The sequence below is a fragment of the Ursus americanus genome, chromosome 7, assembly GCF_024610735.1.
Source record: "Ursus americanus isolate L20-20 chromosome 7, mUrsAme1.1.p, whole genome shotgun sequence".
Lineage (NCBI taxonomy): Eukaryota > Metazoa > Chordata > Mammalia > Carnivora > Ursidae > Ursus > Ursus americanus.
This window is the reverse complement of record NC_142133.1, coordinates 2,243,356-2,267,868: the sequence shown is the minus strand read 5'-3', so window position 1 is coordinate 2,267,868 and position 24,513 is coordinate 2,243,356. Positions and strand designations below refer to the sequence as shown.

Below are 24,513 nucleotides of genomic sequence, written 5' to 3'. Positions count from 1 at the left end.
AAATATTTAATTCATCTATGATAGAGTTTGGTGTAAAGAATACAGTAGAGATACACTTTAATTTTTTAAATGGTAAACAAGTTGTCCTTGTGGAGCAACTACTGTTTTACCCATTGATTTGAACTGTATGTGAAATATATATTGTATATGAAATGTATTTATGAGGTGGCATCTATTTCTGTAGTCATTACTCTGTTCCATTGATCTCTATGTTCCTGTACAACTACCTCAGTGTTCTGATTAATTTTGACTTTAATATATGATTAATATGCACAGGCAGGGAAATTTCTGGTTATTCTTACAAGAAATTTTTAATTGTCTAAAATGCTCAAGTTAATTTTTAAAAGGCTTTTTATATTTTATTGTTACTGCATTTAATTTCTAGATTGATTAAGAATTGGTATTTTTATAATAAGTTTTCCCATCCCTCCTTTTATATAATTAGTTTTTCATGTTCTTAAATGAAGTTTATAATTTTATACATGTGTATTTTGCATGTTTCCTTTTTCATTTATTTTACTAGGTTTGGAAATTTTTTTGGTATTAAGACTATGATTTTTTTTGCATTCTCTAAAATTGGATACTGATAGTATTTGGAAGATTTTTATATTTTTAACAACTGGACAGTTCAGTGAAATCATCAGTTCTGATAAATGTTTTCCTTTTGTTTTAGTTATTTAGAATTAATGAAAATGTTGTCTGCTTTTCAGTGTTAAACATTTTATTCCATTTTCTCATCAATTTTACAACTTGATATATATAAAAGACAGGATTTTTCTATTGCTTTACATAGTCCTTCCAGAATAAGGTAGATAATAGAGATAATAGTAGATAGCATCCTTGTCTTGGCTTGCCTTTAATGGCTCCACTTTGGAAGGGTTTCACAATAAAATATGATTGGTTTTTTAAAAATCAGGGTTTTTTCCAACACCGATAAAATAGGAAAGATCATTAGAAACTTTTATCAACAGCTTTATGCCAATAAATTAAACAACCTGGAAGAGATTGATGCCTTCCTGGAAACCTATAAACTACCTAGATTGAAACAGGAAGAAATTGATTATTTAAACAGACCGATTAATTATGAAGAGATTGAAGCAGTGATCAAAAACCTCCCCAAACACAAGAGTCCAGGGCCTGATGGATTCCCCCAAACATTGGAATTCTACCAAACATTCAAAGAAGAAATAATACCTATTCTCCTGAAGCTGTTTCAAAAAACAGAAACAGAAGGAAAACTACCAAACTCATTCTATGAGGCCAGTATTACCTTGATCCCCAAACCAGGCAAAGACCCCATCAAAAAGGAGAATTACAGACCGATATCCCTGATGAATATGGACGCCAAAATTCTCAACAAGATCCTAGCTAATAGGATCCAGCAGTACATGAAAAGGATTATCCATCATGACCAAGTGGGATTCATCCCTGGGATGCAAGGGTGGTTTAACATTTGCAAATCGATAGATCATATCGTGATAGATCATATCAACAAGAAAAGAGGCAAGAACCATATGATCCTCTCAATTGATGCAGAAAAAGCATTTGACAAAATACAGCATCCTTTCCTGACTAAAACCCTTCAGAGTGTAGGGGTAGAGGGTACATTCCTCAATTTCATAAAAACTATCTATGAAAAGCCTACCGCAAATATCACTCAATGGGGAAAAGCTGGAAGCCTTTCCCTTAAGATCAGGAACACGACAAGGATTCCCACTCTCGCCATTATCATTCAACATAGTACTAGAAGTCCTTGCAGCAGCAGTCGGACAACAAAAAGGAATAAAAGGTATCCAAATCGGCAAAGAAGAAGTCAGACTATCTCTCTTCGCAAATGACAAGATACTCTATATGGAAAACCCAAAAGACTCCACCCCCAAACTACTAGAAGTTATAGAGCAATTCAGTAATGTGGCGGGATACAAAATCAGTGCTCAGGAATCCATCCCATTTACAATAGCACCAAAACTCATATGTTATCTCGGTATTAACTTAACCAGAGACGTAAGGGACCTATATTCTAGAAATTACCAATCACTCTTGAAAGACATTGAAGACACAAAAAGATGAAAAAATATTCCATGCTCATGGATCAGAAGAATAAACATAGTTAAAATGTCTATGCTACCCAGAGCAATCTACACTTTTAGTGCCATCCCGATCAAAATACCATGACATTTTTTAAAGAACTGGAACAAACAGCCCTTAAATTTCTTGTGGAACCAGAAAAGGCCCCGAATCACCAAGGAACTGTTGAAAAGGAAAAACAAAGCTAGGGGCATCATTTTGCTGGATTTCAAGCTACATTACAAAGCTGTGATCACAAAGACAGCATGGTACTGGCACAAAAACAGACACATAGACCAATGAAACAAAATAGAGAACCCAGAAATGGACCCTCGGCTCTTTGGGCAACTAATCTTTGACAAAGCAGGAAAAAACATCCAGTGGAAAAAAGACGGTCTCTTCAGTAAATGGTGCTGGGAAAATTGGAGAGCTATATGCAAAAGAATGAAACTTGACCACTCTGTCACACCGTATACAAAGATAAACTCCAAATGGATGAAAGACCTCGATGTGAGACAGGAATCCATCAAAATTCTAGAGGAGAACAAAGGCTGTAACCCATTTGACATCGGCCACAGCAACTTTTTTCATGACACATCTCCAAAGGCAAGAGAAACAAAAGATAAAATGAACTTGTGGGACTTCATCAAGATAAAAAGCTTCTGCACAGCCAAAGAAACAGTCAAGAAAACTAAGAGGCGGCCCATGGAATGGGAGAAGATATTTGCAAATGACACTACAGATAAAAGTTTAGTATCCAAGATCTACAAAGAACTTCTCGAACTCAGTACATGGGAAACAAATAATCAAATCAAAAAATGGGCAGAAGATATGAACAGACACTTTTCCAATGAAGACATACAAATGGCTAACAGACACATGAAAAAATGTTCAAAATCATTAGCCGTCAGGGAAATTCAAATCAAAACCACCTTGAGATACCACCTTATGCCACGTGGGTGGGGGAATGGGTTAGGCTGGTGATGGGTATTAAGGAGGGCATGTATTGCATGGTGCACTGGGTGTTATACGCAACTAATGAATCATCGAACTTTACATCAAAAGCTAGGGGTGTACTATATGGTGACGAACATAATATAATAAATATTAATAAAAAAAGAATCGCAAAAATTGACAAGACGGGAAACAACAAATGTTGGAGAAGATGTGGAGAAAGGGCAACCCTCTTACACTGTTGGTATGAATGCAAGTTGGTAATGCCACTTTGGAAAACAGTGTGGAGGTCCCTCAAAAAGTTAAAAATAGAACTACCGTATGACCCAGCAATTGCACTACTGGGTATTGACCCCAAAGATACAGATATAGTGAAGAGAAGGGCCATATGCACCCCAGTGTTCATAGCAGCATTGTCCACAATAGCTAAATCGTGGAGGGAGCTGAGATGCCTTTCAACAGACAAATGGATTAAGAATATGTGCTCCATATATACAATGGAATATTACTCAGCCATCGAAAAGAACAATTTCACAACAGTTGGAGCAACATGGATGGGACTGGAGGAGATTATGCTAAGTGTAATAAGTCAAGCAGAGAAAGACAATTATCATATGGTTTCACTCATTTATGGAACATAAGAAGTAGGAAGATCAGTAGGAGAAGAAAGGGAAGAAGAAGGGGGGGTAAATGGAAGGGGGAATGAACCATGGGAGACTATTTACTCTGGGAAACAAACTGAGGGCTTCAGAGGGGCAGGGGTGGGGGAATGGGATAGGCCGGTGATGGGTAGTAAGGGCCCGTATTGCGTGGTGCACTGGGTGTTATTCGCAGTAATGAATCATGGAACATTACATCAAAAACTAGGGATGTATGTATGCTGACTGACATAATCAAAATTTATTATAAAAAAATCAGAGCTTTTTCTTATGCAGAATTAGACACTAGGTAATAGTTCTCTATGTTCTTTTTTGTCTTTTTCCTCTTTTGTACTGAGGCAGAAGATACTCACAGGCAGGGGATATTATCTTGACTCCCTCTCCATGACCTCCGTTTTCCTTTGTAGGTTTTAGGAGCTCAGATAACTTTTTTGTGGATTGAGCATTAATGGGAGATATGTGAAAATTCTTTTCTGTGTATAGAAAATTCTTTTTTGTGTTAAAATAGATTATATAGTTACTTGTATTTTTTTTAAGTATAATTAACATACAGTTTTATTAGTTTTAGGTGTGCAGCATATTGATCGAACAGTGCTATAACATTACTCAGTGCTCATCGTAAGTGTAGCGACTGTCACCAAACGTTACTACAGTATTATTGCCTGTATTCCCTCAACTGTGTTTTCATCCCTGTGACTTATTTATTTTCTAACTGAAAGTTTATACCACTTAATCCCTTTATTTATTTCACCCATTCCCCAATGCACCTCCGTTCTGACAATCACCACAAGTTTGTTTTCTGTTTATAAGGGTCTGTCCATTCGTTCATTCATTCGTTTATTCCTTTGTTTGTTTGGTTTTTGGATTCCACATACAAATGAAATCATATAAATGAAATGGACCCCTCAGGGTCCATCCATGTTGTTGAAAATGCCAAGATCTAATTCTTTTTTATGGCTGGGTAATACTCCATTGTATATTAACATAACCATATGTTCTTTATTCATTCCCCTATCGATGGGCACTGGGGTTGCTTCCATATCTTGGCTGTTGTAAATAATGCTGTAGTAAACACAGGGTGCACCTATCTTTTTGAGTACATGTTTTATTTTCTTTGGGTAAACACCTAGTAGTGGAATTACTGGACCATATGGTAATTATATTTTTGATTTTTGAGGAATCTCCATACTCTTTTCCATAGTGGCTGTACATCCCCGTCAGCAGTATATGAAGGTTCCCTTTTCTTCACACCTTGCCAACACTTGTTATTTCTTGTCTTTGATAATAGCCATTCTAATAGGTACGATAATACCTCATTGTAGCTTTGATTTGCATTTCCCTGATGATTAGTGACGTTGAGCAAATTTTCATCAGTTGACCTATTGTCTTCTTTCTTTTTTTTAAAAAATTTTTTTTATTATATTATTTTAGTCACCATATAGTACATCCCTGGTTTTTGATGTAAAGTTCGATGATTCATTAGTTGCGTATAACAAGCAGTGCACCATGCAATACGTGCCCTCCTTAATACCCATCACCAGCCTATCCCATTCCCCCACCCCCCTCCCCTCTGAAGCCCTCAGTTTGTTTCTCAGAGTCCATAGTCTCTCATGGTTCATTCCCCTTCTGATTACCTCCCCCCTTCTTTATCCCTTTCTTCCCCTACCGATCTTCCTAGTTCTTATGTTCCATAGATGAGGGAAATCATATGATAATTCTCTTTCTCTGCTTGACTTATTTCACATAGTATTATCTCCTCCAGTGCCGTCCATGTTGTAGCAAATGTTGAGAAATCGTTCTTTTTGATAGCCGAGTAATATTCCATTGTATATATGGACCACATCTTCTTAATCCAGTCATCTGTTGAAGGACATCTCGGCTCCTTCCACTATTTAGCTATTGTGGACAAAGCTGCTATGAAGATTGGGGTGCATGTGGCCCTTCTCTTCACTACGTCTGTATCTTTGGGGTAAATAGCCAGTAGTGCAATGGCTGGATCATAGGGTAGCTCAATTTTTAACTTTTTAAGGGACCTCCACACTGTTTTCCAGAGTGGTTGTACAAACTTGCATTCCCACCAACAATGTAGGAGGGATCCCCTTTCTTCATATCCTCTCCAGCAATTGTTGTTTCTTGCCTTGTCAATTTTTGCCATGCTAACTGGCGTAAGGTGGGATCTTAGTGTGGTTTTGATTTGAATTTCCTTGATGGCTAATGATTTTGAACATTTTTTCATGTGTCTGTTAGCCATTTGTATGTCTTCATTGGAAAAATGTTGTTCATATCTTCTGCCCATTTTATGATTTGTTTATTTGTTTCTTGTGTATTGAATTTGTGAAGTTCTTTGTAGATCTTGGATACGAGTCTTCTATCTGTAGTGTCATTTGCAAATATATTTTCCCATTCCGCAGGCAGCCTCTTAGTTTTTTTGACTGTTTCCTTGGCTGTGCGGAGCTTTTTATCTTGATGAAGCCCCACAAGTTCATTTTATCTTTTGTTTCTCTTGCCTTTGGAGATGTGTCATGAAAAAGGTTGCTGTGGCCGATGTCGTAGAGGTTGCTGCCTATGCTCTCCTCTAGGATTTTGATGGATTCCTGTCTCACATCAAGGTCTTTAATCCATTTGGAGATTATCTTTGTGTATAGTGTGAGAGAGTGGCCAAGTTTCATTCTTTTGCATGTAGCTGTCCAATTTTCCCAGCACCATTTATTGAAGAGACTGTCTTTTTTCCACTGAATGTTTTTTCCTACTTTATCAAAGATCAGTTGCCCAAAGAGCTGAGAGTCCATTTCTGGGTTCTCTATTCTGTTCCATTGGTCTGTGTATCTGTTTTTGTGCCAGTACCATGCTGTCTTTGTGATCACAGCTTTGTAGTACAGCTCGAAATCCGGCATTGTGATGCCCCCACCTTTGTTTTTCCTTTTCAACAGTTCCTTGGTGATTCGGGGCCTTTTCTGGTTCCACAGAAATTTAAGGGCTGTTTGTTCCAGTTCTTTGAAAAATGTCATTGGTATTTTTTTTTTTTTTTGTCGTTGGTATTTTGATTGGGATAGCATTGAAAGTGTAGATTGCTCTGGTAGCATAGACATTTTAAGTATGTTAATTCTTCCGATCCATGAGTGTGGAATATTTTTCCATCTTTTTCTGTCTTCTTCAATGTCTTTCAAGAGTGATTTGTAGTTTCTAGAATATAGATCCTTTACCTCTCTGGTTAAGTTAATTCCAAGGTAACGTATGATTTTTGGTGCTATTGTAAATGGGATGGATTCCCTAATTTCTCTTTCTTCGTCTTATTGTTTGTGTATAGAAATGCAAATGATTTCTGAGCATTGATTTTGTATCCCGCCACATTACTGAATTGCTCTATAACTTCTAACAGTTTGGGAGTTGATTCTTTTGGGTTTTCCAAATAGAGTATCATGTCATCTATGAAGAGAGACAGTTTGATTTCTCTTTGCCGATTTGGATACCTTTTATCCCTTTTTGTTGTCCGATTGCTGTTGCAAGGACTTCTAGTACTATGTTGAATAATAGTGGCAAGAGTGGGCATCCTTGTGTTCCTGATCTTAAGGGAAAAGCTTCCAGCTTTTCCCCATTGAGAATGATATTTGCGGTAGGCTTTTCATAGCTGGTTTTTATGAGATTGAGGAATGTACCCTCTATCCCTACAGTCTGAAGTATTTTAATCAGGAAAGGATGCTGTATTTTGTCAAATGCTTTTTCTGCATCTATTGAGAGAATCATATGATTTTTGCTTTTTCCTTCTGATAAAATCTATGACACTGATAGACTTGCAAATGTTGAAGCACCCTTGCATCCCAGGGATGAATCCCACTTGGTCATGATGGGTAATCCTTTTCATGTACTGTTGGATTCTATTAGCCAGGATCTTGTTGAGGATTTTGGCGTCCATATTCATTAGGGAAATCGGTCTGTAATTCTCCTTTTTGATGGGGTCTTTGCCTGGTTTGGGGATTAAGGTAATATTGGCCTCATAGAATGAGTTTGGTAGCTTTCCTTCTGTTTCTATTTTTTGAAATAGCTTTAGGAGAATAGGTATTATTTCTTCTTTGAATGTTTGGTAGAATTCCCCGGGAAAACCATCCGGTCCTGGTGGTTTGTTTTTTGGAAGGTTTTTAATCACTGTTTCAATGTCTTCATAATTAATTGGCCTGTTTAAAAAATCAATTTCTTCCAGTTTCAGTCCTGGTAGTTTATAGGTTTCCAGGAAGGCCTCCATCTCTTCCAGATTGCTTAATTTATTGTCATAAAGCTGTTGATAGAAGTCTCTAATAATCCTTTCAATTTAATTGGTGTTGGTTGTGACCTCTCCCTTTTCACTCATAATTTTATTAATTTGGGTCCTTTCTCTTTCTTTTGGATAGTCTTGCCAGCGTTTTGTCAATTTTATTTACTCTTTCAAAGTAACAGCTTCTAGTTCTGTTGATCTGCTCTACTGTGCTCCTGGTTTCTAATTCATTGATTTCTGCTCTAATCTTGGTCAACTACTTCCTCGTGCGTGGATTAGGCCTGTTCCTCTGTTGCTGTTCCAGCTTCTTGAGGTGAGAATATAAAACCTGCATTTTAGATTTTTCTATTCTTTTGAGTGAGGTTTGGATGGCTATGTATTTCCCTCTTAGGACTGCCTTTGCAATATCCTATAGGTTTTGGACCGTTGTGTTTTCATTCTCGTTGGTCTTCATAAGTTGTTTAAATTGATTTTTGATTTCCTGGTTTATCGAATCATTCTTGAGGAGGACGGTTCTTAGTCTCCATGTGTTTGAGTTTCTTCGAAATTTTTCCTTGTGGTTGAGTTCCAATTTCAAAGCGTTGTGTTCTGAGAATATGCAGGGAATAATTTCCGTCTTTTGGTATCGGTTGAGACCTGTTTTGTGACCCAGAACATGGTCTATTCTTGAGAATGTTCCGTGGGCATTAGAATAGAATGAGTATTCTTTGGTTCTGGGGTGTAGGGTTCTTTTTTTTTTTTTTTTTTTTTTTAAATATTTTATTTATTTATGTGACAGAGACAGCCAGTGAGAGAGGGAACACAGCAGGGGAGTGGAAGAGGAAGAAGTAGGCTGCCAGCGGAGAAGCCCGATGTGGGACTCGATCCGGGAACGCCAGGATCACGCCCTGAGCCGAAGGCAGACGCTTAACGACTGCGCTACCCAGGCGCCCCTGGGGTGTAGTGTTCTATATATATCTATGAGGTCCAGCTCGTCTAGTATGGCATTCAAACCTCTGGTTTCCTTTTCGATTTTCTGCCTGGGTACTCTGTCTATTTCTGATAGTGGAGTGTTGAGGTCCCCTAGTATTAACGTATTTTTATCTGTATGTCTCTTTAAACTGGTTAAGAATTGGCTTGTGTATCTTGCTGCTCCCCTGGTAGGGGCATATATATTTATAATTGTCATGTCCACTTGTTGGATACATCCTTTAAGAATAATATAGTGCCCTTCTGTATCTCTAACTATAGTCTTTAGTTTAAAATCCAATTTGTCTGATATGAGAATTGCTACCCCAGCTTTCTTTTGAGGTCCATTGGCGTGAAAGATGGTATTCCGTCCCTTTACTTTCAGTCTGAGTGTATCTTTAGGTTCAAAATGAGTCTCTTGTAGACAGCAAATGGATGGGTCATGTCTTTTTATCCAGTCTGCAACCCTGTGGCACTTTATGGGAGCATTTAGGCCATTTACATTGAGACTGATTATTGAGAAATATGATTTTAATGATGCCATGTTGCCAGTAAAGTCTTTGTTTGTATAGATTTTGACTTTCTGTTCTGTATCACTCTTGGGGCCATTTTACTTTCATAGAACCCCCCTTAATATCTTCTGTAGGGCTGGTTTCGTGGTTTCGAAATTGGTCAGTGACTGGCGATTCTGGAAGGTCTTTATTTCTCCATCAATTCTGAATGACAGCCTTGCTGGATAAAGGATCCTTGGCTGCATGTTTTTCTCTGAAAGAGCTTTAAAAATGCCTCCCCAACCCCTTCTCTCATTCCAGGTCTGTGTAGACAGTCCCGACGTAATTCTGATACCTTTGCCTCGGTTCGTGAGAAATTTCTTTGCCCTGGCTGCTTTCAATACTGAATCCTTGGATCTAATATTTGTGAAATGCACTATGACGTGACGTGGCGTAGGTTTGTCGTGGTTGAGCTTGGGAGGGGTCCTCTCTGCCTCTTGGACACGAAAGCTTGTTTCCCTTGCTAGATTAGGGAAGTTTTCAGCTACAATTTGTTCAAATATCTCTTCTAGACCTCTGTTTTTCTCCACCCCCTCGGGGATGCCGATGATTCTGACATTGGATCGTTTCATTGAGTCAGTTATCTCCCATAACCTACATTCTTGGGAATGGGTTTTTTTGAGTCCAGATTGTGTTTTAGCTTTCTCTTCTACTAACCCATCCTCCAATTCGCTGATACGTTCTTCTTCCTCATTCACCCTAGCCATCAGAGCCTCTAGTTTTGCATGCATTTGGCTCATAGTATATTTAATTTCTGCCAGGTTCGCTCTCATTTCTGCCCTTAGAGATTCTATATTCTCATTAACATTATCGTTAGTACTTTTTTCAATTCTATACATCATCTTGACCGTTGTTACTCTGAATTCCATTTCTGATAATTTGGTTATATCCATATCCATTAGTTCTGTGGCAGAGGCCACAGACTCATTGTCTTTTCTTTGCTGGGGGGGATTTCTCCTTCTCGTCATTCTGATGAGGAGAGGTTGTGGGGTTGCCCAGAGCCCTAAATGTAGACCAGGACCCATGCAGTGTGCACTTGTTTTATAGGGACTTTAGGGATATGGGCTTCTTGATTTTTCAGCTTGCCTTCTGGTGGAGGGTCTGCCGCACCGATACTCTGGCAACGCTGTTTAGGTAGAGTCTCCGTGTCACCTGGGAGGGGGGATGAGGATGGGCATACTGTGAGCTGGTATTTCCAGGTTCTTGTTCTCTGGCGGCTTTCCCTCGCGGTTTGCTGTGCCTCTTCTGAGAGTCAGAGCAGCAGTAGCTGAATCTCAGCCTCTGTCTCAGAACAGAGCGATTGCAGACCGTTCTGCACTGATGTTCTGGCCACTTTAACTCTATTTCTGTTGGTGCTGCTCAACCCTGCAGTGTCCCGAGATGTGCTCCCCACACGCTGCGTCCCAGCCCTCACTTCCAGGGCTGGCGCATCTCTGTCCTTTTTGTTTCTAACACCGCCAGCCGCCAGCCGCCCCCGCGTGCTCTGGAGCTTCCCCTCAGTGTGGCTTGCAGGCGCTCTGAAGCTCTGGCCCTCAGAGTGGTCACGCGCGTTCCCAGGCTCACAGTCTCAGTCTCCTCTCTCACGGGTGCCGGGTCGCGAGTCCGCCCACTCCCCAGTGCAGGTGGCTACTGCTTCCTGGCGCCCGATCGCGGCGGCTCCCTCCCCCTTCCGTTTATCTTTCGATATCTGTGTGCAGTTTCATGGCTCCCCGCTTCGTACCTGAATACTCAGTGCTGGAGATGTTCATTTGAAGAGATCCAGATGTATCTTCCTGCGTCTCAGGCTGATTTCGTGGATGTTCTGGTTGGTGTGGTATCTATCCAGCTCGACTCAGGGGACCAGATGAAAAAGGGGTCCCCTACTCCTCTGCCATCTTAACTCCTCCCCTCCCCAGTCATTCTTAAGCTGGACGGTTCTTAGGTTCCAAGTGTTTGAGTTTCTTCCAGATTTTTCCTTGTGATTGAGTTCCAGTTTCAAAGCAGTGTGGTCTGATTAAATGCAGGGAATAATCTCAGAGTTTGGTCGGTTGAGACCTGTTTTGTGATCCAGTATATGGTCTGTTCTAGAGAAAGTTCCATGTGTATTCGAAAAGAATGAGTACGCTGTTGTTCTAGGGTGTAGCGTTCTGTATATATCTATGAGGTCCAACTGGTTCCTGTGTGTCATTCAAAGCTCTTGTTTCTTTGTTGATTTTCTGCTTAGGTGATTTGTCTATTGCTGATAGTGGAGTCTTGAGGTCCCCTACTATTAATGTATTATTTCTTTATGTCTCTTTATTCTCATTAAGAGTTGGCTTGTGTAATTAGCTGGTCCCCTGTTGGGTCATAGATATTTATAATTGTTAGATCGTCTTAGTTGGATACACCCTTCAAAAATAATATAGTATCCTTCTGCATCTCTGACTACAGTCTTCAGCTTAAAATCTACTTTGTCTGATATGAGAATTGCTACCCCAGCTTTCTTTTGAGGTCCATTGGCATGAAAAATGGTTCTCCATCCCTTGACTTTCAGTTTGAATGTATCTTTAGGTTCAAAATGAGTCTCTTCTGGACAGCATATGGATTGGTCATGCTTTTTATCCAATCTGCAACCCTGTGGCGTGTAATGGGAACATTTAAGCCATTCACATTGATAGTGATTATTGAGAGAGATGAATTTAATGATGTCATGTTGCCTGTGAAGTCTTTGTTTCTATCGACTGTAAATTTCTGTTCTGTATCACTCTTGGCATCCTTTTTTCTTTTATAGAACCCCCTTAATATTTCTTGTAGGGCTGGCTTGGAGGTCACATATTCTTTCAGTTTCTGCGCCTCTTGGAAGGTCCTTGTCTCTCCAGCCATTCTGAATGACAGTCTTGCTGGATAAAGAATCCTTGGCTGCATGTTCTTCTCACTTAGTGCTCTGAATATGTCTTGCCAGCTTTTTCTGGCTTGCCAGGTCTCTGTAGACAGGTCTGACATTATTCTGATTCCTCCCCTCTTTAGGGGAGGATTCTCTCCCCCCTGGCAGCTTTCAAGATTTTATGCTTGGATCTAAGATTTGTGAAATGCACTATGATGTGACCTGGTATTGGTCTGTTCTCATTGATCTTGGGAGGGGTCCTCTCTGCCTCTTGGACATGAATGCTTGTTTCCTTCACCAGATTAGGGACGTTCTTAGGTACAGTTCATTCATACATCTCTTCTTGACCTCTCTCTTTCAGCACCTCCTCAGGGATATTGATTCTTCTGACACTGGCACATTTCATTGAGTCAGTAATCTCCCGTAGTTTTATTTCTTGTTAGTGCAGTTTCTTAAACCATGGCTTTTTCTTTCTTTTTTTTTTTTTTTTTAAGATTTTATTTATTTATTTAACAGAGAGTGAGAGACCGCCATCGAGAGAGGGAACACAAGCAGGGGGAGTGGGAGAGGAAGAAGCAGGCTCCCAGTGGAGCAGGGAGCCTGATGTGGGGCTCAATCCCAGGACTCTGGGATCATGCCCTGAGCCAAAGGCAGACACTTAACAACTGAGCCACCCAGGCTCCCCCATGATGGCTCTTTTTCCTTCTTTTCTATCATCTCATCCTCCAGCTCACTAATTTGTTCTTCTGCCTCATTTACCCTGGCCCTCAGAACATCCAGTTTAGACTGCATTTGATTCATAGCATTCTTACTTTCCGCCAAATTTGCTCTCATTTCTGCCCTTAGAGATTCTGTATTTTCATTAATATTTTTTTCAAGCCTACACATCATCTTGACCATTGTTACTCTGAAATCCATTTCCTCCAATTTGGTTATATCCTTATCCATTTTTTCTGCCGCAGAGGCCACAGTCTCTGTTTTATTCCTTTCTTGCGGGTTCCTCCTCCTTATTCTGATGAGGTGTGTTTGCCGCGATGTTCAGAGCCCGCATTATTGACCAGGACCCAAGCAAGATGCACCTGTTTTATAGGGACCTTAGGATTGTGGGCTTCTTGTTTTTTCAGCCTGCCTTCTGGGAGAGGGGCCTACCGAGCTCATACTCAGGCAACCCTGTTTGGGTAGAGTTGCCCTGTCCCCCGTGGAGGGGGAGGGATGGGCACAGTGAGAACTGGTTTTTCTGGGCTTTTGTTCTCTGGAGGGTTTCCCACGCGGCTTTCTGTGACTCTTTAGAGGGTCAGAGCAGCAGTGACTGTATCCAGGTCTCTGTCTCAGAACAGAGAGATCTCAGTCTGCTCTTCACTGAGCTCTCCTGGCCACTCTAACTCCATTTCTATCAGTGCTGCTAAAATCCCGCAGCGTCCGCTGTTGTGCTCCCCACAGCCAATCACCCAGTCCTCGCTCCCAGTGCCAGCTCATCTCCACCCTTTGTGCTTCTAACACTGCCAGCTGCCCCTGTTCCCGCACGCGCTACTGATCTCCCGTTTTCAGTCTGGTTCGAGTGCGTGCTCCCGAGCTCCCTGTTTCAGTGTGGTTTACCTGCAGCTACCGGTCCGCGCATCCGGCCTGCTCCCTAGCGCAGGAGGGTTCTGCTTTCTGGCACCCGAGTGCGGTGCCTCCCTCCCCCTTCCGTTTATCTTCCAGTATCTACTTGCAGACTCTCGGCTCCCTGCTTCTTACCTTGATAGCCAGCACCGGAGATATTCGTTTGTCGAGATCCAGATGTATTTTCTTACATCTCAGGCTGATTTCGCCCGAGTTCAGGATGGTCTGGTAGATATCCAGCTTGATTCAGGGGACTAGCTAAAAAAGGGTCCCCTACTCCTCCGACATCTTTTTTCCTCCCTCAGTGCCGTTGGTATTTTGATATGGATTGCATTGAATGTTAGAATGCTTTGGGTAATCTGGACATTTTAACAATATTTAATTTTAACAGTAAATGAGCACAGAATATCTTTCCATTTGTTTGGGTAGTCTTTAGTTTCTTTCATCATTGTTTTATAGTTTTCAGAGTACAGGTCTTTAACCTCCTTGGTTAAGTTTATTCTTAGGTATTTTCTTTTTGGTGCAATTATAAATTAGATTGTTTTCTTCATCTGTTTTTCCACTTCTTCATTATTAGTTTATAGAAATGCAACCTATTTCTGCATATTAATTTTGTATCCTGCAACTTTACTGAATTCATTTATCAGTTGTAATAGGTTTTGATGGAACCTTTAGTGACAGTTTAACTTCTTCCTGACCAATTTTGATGCCTTTTATTTCTTGTTTGATTGTTGCAAGTAGCATTTCTAGTACTATGTTGAATAAAAGTGGTGAGAGTGGACATCCTTTTCTTGTTCCTGATCTTAAAGGAAGAGTTTTAAGTTTTTCACGTTGACCGTGTTAGCTTTGGATTTGTCATATATTGCCTTTATTATGTTGAAGCATGTTCCTATAAACCCACTTTGTTGAAAGGTTTTATCATGAATGTATGTCATATTTTGTCAAATGCCTTTTTTGAGTCTGTGGAGACAATCATGTGGTTTTTATCCTTTCTCTTGTTAGTGTGGTGTATCATATTGATTGGTTTGCATATATTGAACCACTTTTGCATTCCTGGGATAAATCCTACTTAATTGTGGTGAATGATTTTTCTAATGTATTGCTGATTTTGGTTTGCTAGTATTTTATTGAGGATATTTGCATCTATGTTCATGAAAGATACTGGCCTGTAGTTCTCTTTTTGTGTTGTGTTTTTGTCCAGTTTTCGTGTCAGGATAATGCTGGTCTTGTGGAATGAAGTTTTTTCATCGTTTTTTTGTTTTGTTTTGTTTTTTTACTAGTTTGAGAAAAATAGGTATTAACTTCCTTAAATGTTTGGTAGAATTTGCCTGTGAACCCATCTGGTCCTGGACTTTTGTTTGTTGGAAGTGTTTGGATTACTGATTCAGTTTTATTACTTGTAATTGGTCTTTTCAAATTTCCTATTCCTTCCTGATTCAGTTCTGGAAAGTTATATATTTCTGGGAATTTATCCATTTCTTGTAGATTGATTTGTTGGCATATATTTTTTCATAATATTCTCTTATAATCCTTCATACTTCTTTCATGTTTGCTTTATTTCTACTCTTCTGTTGAGTTCTGTTTTTCTTAATGAGTCTGGCTAAAGGTTTATCAATTCTGTTTATTTTTTCAAAAAACCAGCTCTTGGTTTCATTGATCTTTTTATTATTTTTAAATCTCTATTTTGTTTATTTTTGCTCTTATTTTTATTATTTCCTCCCTTCTAGCTTTGGGCTTTATTTTTTTTTTTTCTAGCTCTTTTAGGTGTTAAGTCGTTTATTGGAGATTTCTTTTCTTGTTGGTTTTTGAGGTTGTATTAACTTCCACTTAGAACGACTTTTGCTGCATTCTAACGATTTTTGGCTGTTGTGTTTTCATTTTCATTTGTCTCCATGTATTTTTTATTTCCTCTTTGATTTCTTGGTTCAGTCACTCATTGTTTATTTGCATGTTGTTTTGCCTGCATGTTTTTGTGTTCCTTCCAAATTTTTTCTTGTAATTAATTTCTAGTTTCCTACCATTGTGGTTAGAAAAGATGCTTGGTATAATTTCAGCCTTCTTAAATTTATTGAGACTTGTTTTGTACCCAACATGTGGTCTGCCCTGGAGATAGTTACATGTGCACTTGAAAAGAATATATATTCTGCTGTTTTTGAATGGAATGTTATCTGTCTGTATATATTAGGTCCATCTGGTCTAACGTGTCATTCAAAGCCACTGTTTCCTTGTTGATTTTCTTTGTGGTCAATCTGTCCATTTTCTAAGTTGGTTGTTAAAGTTTCCTACTATTTTATTTCTGTCGATTTCTCCCTTCATGTCTGTTAATAATTGCTTCCTCTGTTTGTTTGCTCCTATGGTAGGTATATTGATAATATACAATTTTATATCTTCCTTATTGGATTGTTCCTTTTATCATTATGTAGTACCCTTCTTTGCCTCTTGTTACAATCTTTGTTTTAATGTCTATTTTGTTTGATATAAGTATTGCTACTCCAGCTTTTCTTTCTCTTCTATTTGCGTGGTTTCTCTAGCCCTTCACTTTCAGTCTATATGTATTCTTAGGTTTGAAGTGAGTCTCTTGTAGGCATCGTATAGATAAGTCTTGTTTTTTTATCCATTCAGACACCCTCTGTCTTTTTATTGGAGCATCGAGTTCATTTACATTTAAAGTAATTACTGATAGGTATGTACTTAATTTGATATTTTTAAATTTTTTTTCTGGTTGTTTTTGTAGTTCTTTTCTGTTCCTTTTTTCTTCTCTTGCTCTCTTCTATGTAACTTGATGGCTTTCTTTAGTATTATGCTGGGATTCCTTTCTCTTTATTTTTTTGTCTATCTATTACAGGTTTATGATATGTGGTTACTGGTAGGTTCATATATAACATCTTAGGTATATAGCAGTCTGTATTAAGTTGGTGGTTGGTTAAGTTTGAGCACATTCTGAAAGCACTAAATTTTTATCTCCCTTCCACGTTCTATGTATATGATGTCATATTTTACATCTTTCTATTTTGTGTATCCTCTCATTGATTTTTATAGATATAATTGATTTTACTCCTTTTGTTTTTTAGCTTCCATATTGGCTTTACAGGTGACTAATTTACTGTCTTTACTAAATGTTTGCTGTTATCTGTGAAATTTTTTACTTTCATAATTTACTTCTTGTTATGGCCTTTTCTTTCCACTTAAAGAATTCCTTTCAGTATTTCTTGTAAGGCTGATTTCATGGTGATGAACTCCTTTAACTTTTGTTTGCCTTGGAAACTCTCTATCTTTCCCTGAGTATTCTTGATTGCAGGTTTTTTCCCTTTCAGTTCTTCAAATATAGCATGCCACTCCTCTGGCCTACAAGGTTTCTGCTGAAAAATCCACTGATAGACTTATAGGGCTTCCCTCGTATGTAACTGTTTTCTCTTGCTGCTTTTGAAAGATTTCTCTTTATTATCACATTTTGCCATTTTACTCTGTGTCTTGGTGTGGATCTTACTGGCTTAATCTTGATAGGGGCTCTCCTTGCTTCCTGGATTTGGATGTCTGTTTTCTTCCCCAGATTTGAGAAGTTATCAGCTATTATTTCTTCAAATAAGTTTTCTGCCCCCTTCTCTCTCTCTTCTTCTGGGATCCATATAATGCAAATATTAATATGCTTGATGTCACTGGTTTTCTTAACCTCCTCTCATTTATTATTATTGTTATTATTATTATTATTACTACTATTTGCTGTTCAGTCTGGTTGCTTTTCATTACTCTTTTAGATTGCTGATCTGTTTTTCTGCCTACTGTAACCTACTACTGATTACCTCTCATATATTTTTTATTTCAGCTATTGAATTCTTCATCTCTTACTGTTTTGTTTTTTATCTTCTATGTATTTTTCGAAGTTCTCACTGAATTCATACACTCTTTTCTCAAGTTCGGTGAGTATCTTTTTGGTCATTACTCTGAATTCTTTATCAGGCATATTATTTATCTCTTTCCCTTTGCTCTCTTGCTGTGGTTTTGTCCTGTTCTTTCAGTTGGGACATATTTCTTTGTCTCCTCAAAAAAACTCTCTGTGTTTTTTCTATGTATTGGGTAGGTTAGCAGTGTCATTTCATTTTGAATGGTGTAGAAGAGGTCCTGTGGTGCCCTGTAGCACCATGCACCTGGTCACAGAACCAGGTACTCCAGAAGTGTCTCCTTTGTGGGCTGCTTGCGCCCTCCTGTTTTGTCTGAGCCTTCAGCCCATTTGGCTGCAGTGATCCTGCTTTGCTTGCTGTTGGCATACTGAGCAGGATTTGGTTTTTGTGCCATTCAGGGGCTTGTCTGAGGCTGCCATGGGTTTGTAGGTGGGTGGTGCCAGCAGTCAGGCTAGCTGTCTACAGTTAGCTTCTCAGCTGCAGTTGCAGGGCACTGAGCAGAATTACTTTCTCCCAGCAGGGCCAACTAAGAGGCTTTCCTTGGTGTGTGGAGCTGGCAGTCGGACTACATTCTGCACTTAGCTTCTCTACCGTAGGTGCCATTGTACCCAGTGGCAGGGCTTTCTCCCTGTGTAGCCAGCTTAAACACTCAGCTGCTGGAACTGTGGGCGAGCTGGTGTGTGGGGTTATCTCTCCTCCCCAGCGCAAGAGTCATTTTGGAGTGGTTGCCATCCCTGCTGGGGCTGCTTGCAGGGTGTGGGTGGGGCTGGAGCAGGTTTGGATGGATGCCTGGTGAGGTGTTATGTTGGATGGGGCAGGTTTGTAGGGGATCACTGGGCTGGCATGAGGCATGTAATGTTAGCAAGATAGATGGAGAGTTTTAGCCCTGGCTCCCGCAAGTGTCTGGCTATCTCGTCTGGGGGAAGGAAGAGGAATGGTGCCTCCTGGCACTTTTGCTCTTGGGGGAATCTGAAGATCCCTGCCTCTCCACTACACCTTCTTAGATAAGTAAATAAATCTTCTTTACATTAACCCCAGGTGTTTTTTAAACTGCTGCTTCTGTGCTGTGTCTTGGGGCTGGAATTATTTATTATGCTGGCTCTTTAAGGGTGGGGACTCAGTTTTCTATTGCCCTCTGGCTCTCCCAGAGTTAAGCCTGCTGATTTTTAAAATACCCGGAGTTAAGCCTGGCTGATTTTGAAAGCTCCCAAAGTTCAGCCCCACTGGTTTTCAAAGCCACATGTTATCGGGACTCCTCTCTCCATTCTTCCAGTGCGAGTCCCCAGTGCCTGGGGTGCCTGCTGTGGAGTCTGATCCTCTCACTTCTTTGTGCTTGTAATGTCCCTCCCATTTGTGGTTAGTCTTACCTGGGTTTTGTTTTCCAGCCACATCCCTGCCCCTCCTACCCTTTTTGAAATCACCTCTTCTGTACAGTTAACTGTGGAAGGTCTATTCTTCCAGTCTTCAGGCTGTTTGCATAGTGAGTTGCAAAGATGTAGCTGTTACTTTGATGTGGGTGGGAGAAGGTGAGCTCAGGATGTTCCCATTCCACCGTTTTCCTTTGGATCACCTACTTACCACCTAGTTTAAAAATCCTTCCACATATATTTTTTCATATAACCCTCACAGCAATTGTTGTGAGATAATCAGTGCAGCTATTATGCCAGTTTTACGAGCAGTATTAAGAGAGTTTTGAGATTTTATTATTTTACATGTCTGTGAAGGAAATAGCAGATTTGGAATTTAGTGCGTGTACTTTTTACTGTCTTGTCTCTAGTAATCCGTGATGAAAAACAAAATTGAAATAAATCTCTATAAAGGTTATAAGCATCAATACAGTTTTCCATGAGTAGTTAGCTACTCATCCTTTGTTGCCTTTGTCAATCAGAATTTTCTTTAAAGTTGGTAGAATTCGTTATCCACTAAGATATTAAAATTCAAGTTTCAATGATATACAAAAGTCTATTCTAGACTGCACAGTTAAAATAGTAATAGAGTATGAAATGATTGTTTAAAATAGCTTTGAAGGAGTGCCTGGGTGGCTCAGTCATTTAAGTGTCTGCCTTTGGCTCAGGTTGTGATCCTGGAGCCCTGAGATCTAGCCCCATGTCGGGCTTCCTGCTAAGTGGGAAGTCTGCTTCTCCCTGTCCCGCTGCTCCCTTCCCCCCACTTGTGTGCGTGCATTCTCTCTCTCTCTCTCACTCTCTCTCTAATAAATAAAATATTTTAAAAATATATAAATAAATAAAAATAGCTCTGAAACTTATATGGTAGCTAAGATTGTCATAAGTACAAGTCCCTAAGAAAGCCATATCTCTCCATCTGTATCGGTCCATTCATCCATTCATCCATTAGAGGATCATCTGTTTTATCTTTTACTTTACCTCACAAATATCTGTTAAATTCCTATTATCCTTAATATAGGATAAATGTGGATATTTTTTCCATGTTGAAAGGCTGAAGGTTGGCATGCAAAAAAATTATTACAGGAATTACTGAGCTTTCTTTAGGACTAACACATTTGGTATCAATGGATTTCCTGTCAGGTCTTTCATTACCATGTGTTTTCTGTGCACTAGCTATTATTTCTACATAGATCTTGAATGCTTAATTGACTGTTTTGTGTATTTAAGAATAACTGCTTATAACATCTTGATTCTATGCTTTCGTTTTTTTTATTTTATTTTATTTTATTTATTTATTCATGAGAGACAGAGAGGCAGAGCCAGAGGAAAAAGCAGGCTCCCCACTCCACAGAGAACCCGATGCAGGACTTGATCCCAGGACTCTGGAATCATGACCTGAGCCGAAGGCAGACTCCCAACCTACCAAGCCACCCAGGTGCCCCTTAATTCTATACTTTTAAAGTTCATTGATTTTTTGGGAAGCTGTTAGAGACCCAGAGTGAAGCTTTAAGTATTGTTTCCCTGTGTGTATTGATTCTAGAAGAAAAGTAACCTAGAATTTCTAGCCTATTAAAATACCAAATTTGAAGTAATAATTTCTGTTATAAATATTCGGAATGCAACAATCTCCCTAAAAAATTGTGGAGGTTTAGGGGTCTTACTAAAATATTTAATAACTCGTCCATATACAGATTTCCACAGGTGGCCCCCAAATATTTTTTTATATTTAGTTCAGGTTAGAATCTAACAAAGCTCTATGGAAATCTATCCACAGAAGCCTCTATTCAACAATTGCAGAATATACATTCCTCTCAAGTGCACCTGGAATGTTCTCCAGCCTGGCCTATATGCCAGGCCATAAAACAAACCTTAATAAATTATAAAAAGTATGTTTTCTGACCACACTGAAATGAAAATTAGAAATCAGTAACAATGAAATCTGAGAAAATCACAAATATATGGAAATTAAATAATATATGCCTAAGTAAACAACTGGCCAGTGAAGTAATCACAAGGGAAATTAGAAAGCAAGATAAAAAAAAGAAAAAAGAAAACACATGTACCAGAATGCATGGGATACAGCTAGAACAATACTTAGAGGGAAATGTGTAGCTGCATATGCCTACCTTAGAAAAGATGAACTGAATTCTCAGTAATTTAACATTCTACCAGAAGACACTGGAATAGTGTCCTAAAGCCAGCAGGAAAGAAGTGCTAAAGAGTAGAGCAGAAGTTAGTGAAATAAAGAGCAGAAAACCAGTAGAGAAAATCAGCAGAACTGAAAGTTGGTTCTTTGCAAAGGTTCCGAAACTTGACAAACCTTTAGCTAGATTGGCCAAGTGAAGAGAGACCAAACCAAGATTACTAAAATTGGGAATAAAAGTGGAGACAGTATCAGCCTGTAAAAAGGTTTATAAGGAAATACTGTGATTAATCATAGGCTAATAAAATAGATACGTGACAAATTCCCAGAGAGACAGAAACTATCAAAAATGACTGAGGAGGAAATAGGAACGTTAAATTGATCCGTAACAAGTTAGGAGATTAAATTAATCAAAAGACTACCTACAAACAAAAGGCCTTCTTTGGTGAAATGGCTTCACTGGTGAATCAGATATTTAAAAAATTAACAAAAATTGGGGCGCCTGGGTGGCACAGCGGTTAAGCATCTGCCTTTGGCTCAGGGCGTGATCCCGGCGTTGTGGGATCGAGCCCCACATCAGGCTCCTCTGCTGTGGGCCTGCTTCTTCTTCTCCCGCTCTCCCTGCTTGTGTTCCCTCTCTCTCTGGCAGTCTCTATCTCTGTCAAATAAATAAATAAAATCTTTAAAAAAAAAATTAACAAAAATTCTTCACAAACTCTTATCAAAAATAGAGAAGGGTCCCACACTTACCGATTCATTTTATGAGGCCAGTATTACCATGATAACAAAACCAGCCAAATATATCACAAGAACACTAGAAACCAATCTCTTTTGATTACTGACACAAAAATCCTCAATCCAATACAAGCAAATCGAATCCAGCCACATATAAAAAGAATTATATACCATAACAGAAAGTGTATTTTATCCCAGGAATGTAAGGTTGACTTAACCTCCAGAAATCAACTCATGTAATACATGATATCAGTAGAATAAAGACAAAAATCACATGATTTTCTCAGTAGATACAGAAAAAGCATTTGACAATCCAACATACCTTTGTGATAAAAGGAGTGAAATGCTAGAGATAAAAGAGAACTTCCTTAACCTGATAAAGCGTATCTACAAAACCTCCACAGCTAACATCATACTTAATGATGAAAAACTGTATGCTTTCTCTCTAAAATTAGGAATAAGACTTACTTTCACCTCTTCTATTCAACATTGTGCTGGAGGTTATAGCCAGGGCAGTTAGTCAAGAAAATGAAATAAAGGCATCCAGAGTAGAAAGAAAGTAAAACTATTTGCAGATGACATAATCTTGTTTATATAAAAACCTAAGGATTCACTAAAAAACTACTAAAACTAATACACAAATTAAGGTTAGAGGATACAAGTTCAGTATTCAAAAAATCAATTGTGTATTTATACACTAGCAATGAACAATTTGAAAATGAATTTAAGAAAATAATTTCATTTTCAGTGACACCAAAAAGAATAAAATACTTAGGAATCAGGTTTTCAAAAGAAGTGTGAAGCTCATGCTCTGAAAACTAAAATATTGGTGAAAGAAATTTAAACGATGTAATTAAAATCAAATGACATCCTTATTCATGGATTAGAAGACTTAGCATGCTAATACTTCCTAAACTGATCTACATATTCGGTGCAACCCTTATTATAAAATCCAGCTGGCTTCTTGCCAGAAATTAATAACCTCATCCTGAAATTCATAGGGAAATGCCAGGGAGCCAGAATATCCAAAACAAGGTTGAAAAAGGACAGAGTTGGAGGACTCACACTTCCTGATTTTAAGTTTTCCTGCAAAGATACAGTAATGAATAGAATGTGATGTTGGCGTAAGGATAGATATACAAATCAAGGGAATAGAATTGAGAATCCAGAAATGAACCCTCACAGTGCATCCAAGGCCTACACATAAGAGGTAAAAAGTACAAAACTCTTTGAAAAAAACATACAAGTAAATTGTGCCATTGGATTTGGTAATGTTTTCTTAAATATGACACAGAAAGCACAAGGAACCAAAGAAAAAAGATAAATTGAGCTTTATCAAAATTTAAAACTTAACTGATTAAAAGAATGGGTAAAAGACCTGAATAGACGTTTTTTAGAAAGATTGATGTATTTATTTATTTTAGTGACAGCACATGCATGAGGAGGTGGGAGGGGCAGGGGGAAAGAGAGAATCTCAAGCAGACTCCCTGCTGAGCATGGAGCCCGATGTGGGGCTTGATTCCATGACCCTGAGATCATGACCTGAGCTGAAATCAAGAATTGGGTGCTCAGCTGACTGAGCCACCCAGATGCCCCATGAATAGACATTTTTCCAAAGAAGACATATACATGGCCAATAGGTATATGAAAAAATCAGTATCACTGATAATCCGAGAAGTACAGATCAAAACAAAACTACAGTGAGATCTCACCTCACACCTCAAAGATTTCAAGTATTCATACCCCCCCTAAAGAAAAAAAAGTAACTGTGGATATATTAATTAGCTTGGTTATGGTAGTCACTTCACAATGCATGCATATATTAAGACATCACATTGTTCACCTTAGATGTAGTCTACTGAAGTAGATCTGGGTTTGAGCCTCCTTAATCTGATAAATTCTGGACAAGCTGAGTTTGAGATGCCAAAATGGATGTGTTTGTTAGGTTTTGATATAAGGGACCAGAGCTTAGCAGAGAGAGATGTAAAGAGATATGTAGAGATATGCATGGAGATATGTAAATATGGGATTTATTAGTCTGTATAGGCTAGTACTAAATTGGAAGAATCCCAACATTTAATGACCAGGTGAGTGACGGTGAACCAACTAAAGAGACTGATAGTGACTAGAGAAGTAGAAGGAAAACTAGGAGAAATTGAAGTCACAGAAGCCAATGAGTATTTCAAAAGAAGGAAGTGGTCAGTAGTCCCTAGATGGTACTATGAAAGGTCAAATATGTCCTTCCAGATATTTCCATACCTATTGATCATATCTGTGGTCTAATTGCATATGATTTTGTATCCTAGCTTTCATTGTTTTTACTTAATTTATCATTTATATTTTTCTTGTTCATAAGCTTAGTTCCCTGTATAAGTATAAGCAAGTTATACTTGACTTAATCATTTCCCTATTGCTAGGTAATTAAGTTACCTCTGCATTTTTATTCTTAAAAACAGTG

At 38.8% G+C, this 24,513-nt stretch overlaps 1 protein-coding gene across 14 annotated transcripts in view; it reads left to right on the top strand.

The window, feature by feature from the left end:
* CCDC138 (coiled-coil domain containing 138) overlaps positions 1-24,513 on the top strand; it is a 188,832-nt gene that overhangs the window by 61,381 nt on the left and 102,938 nt on the right. The window lies entirely within an intron of this gene.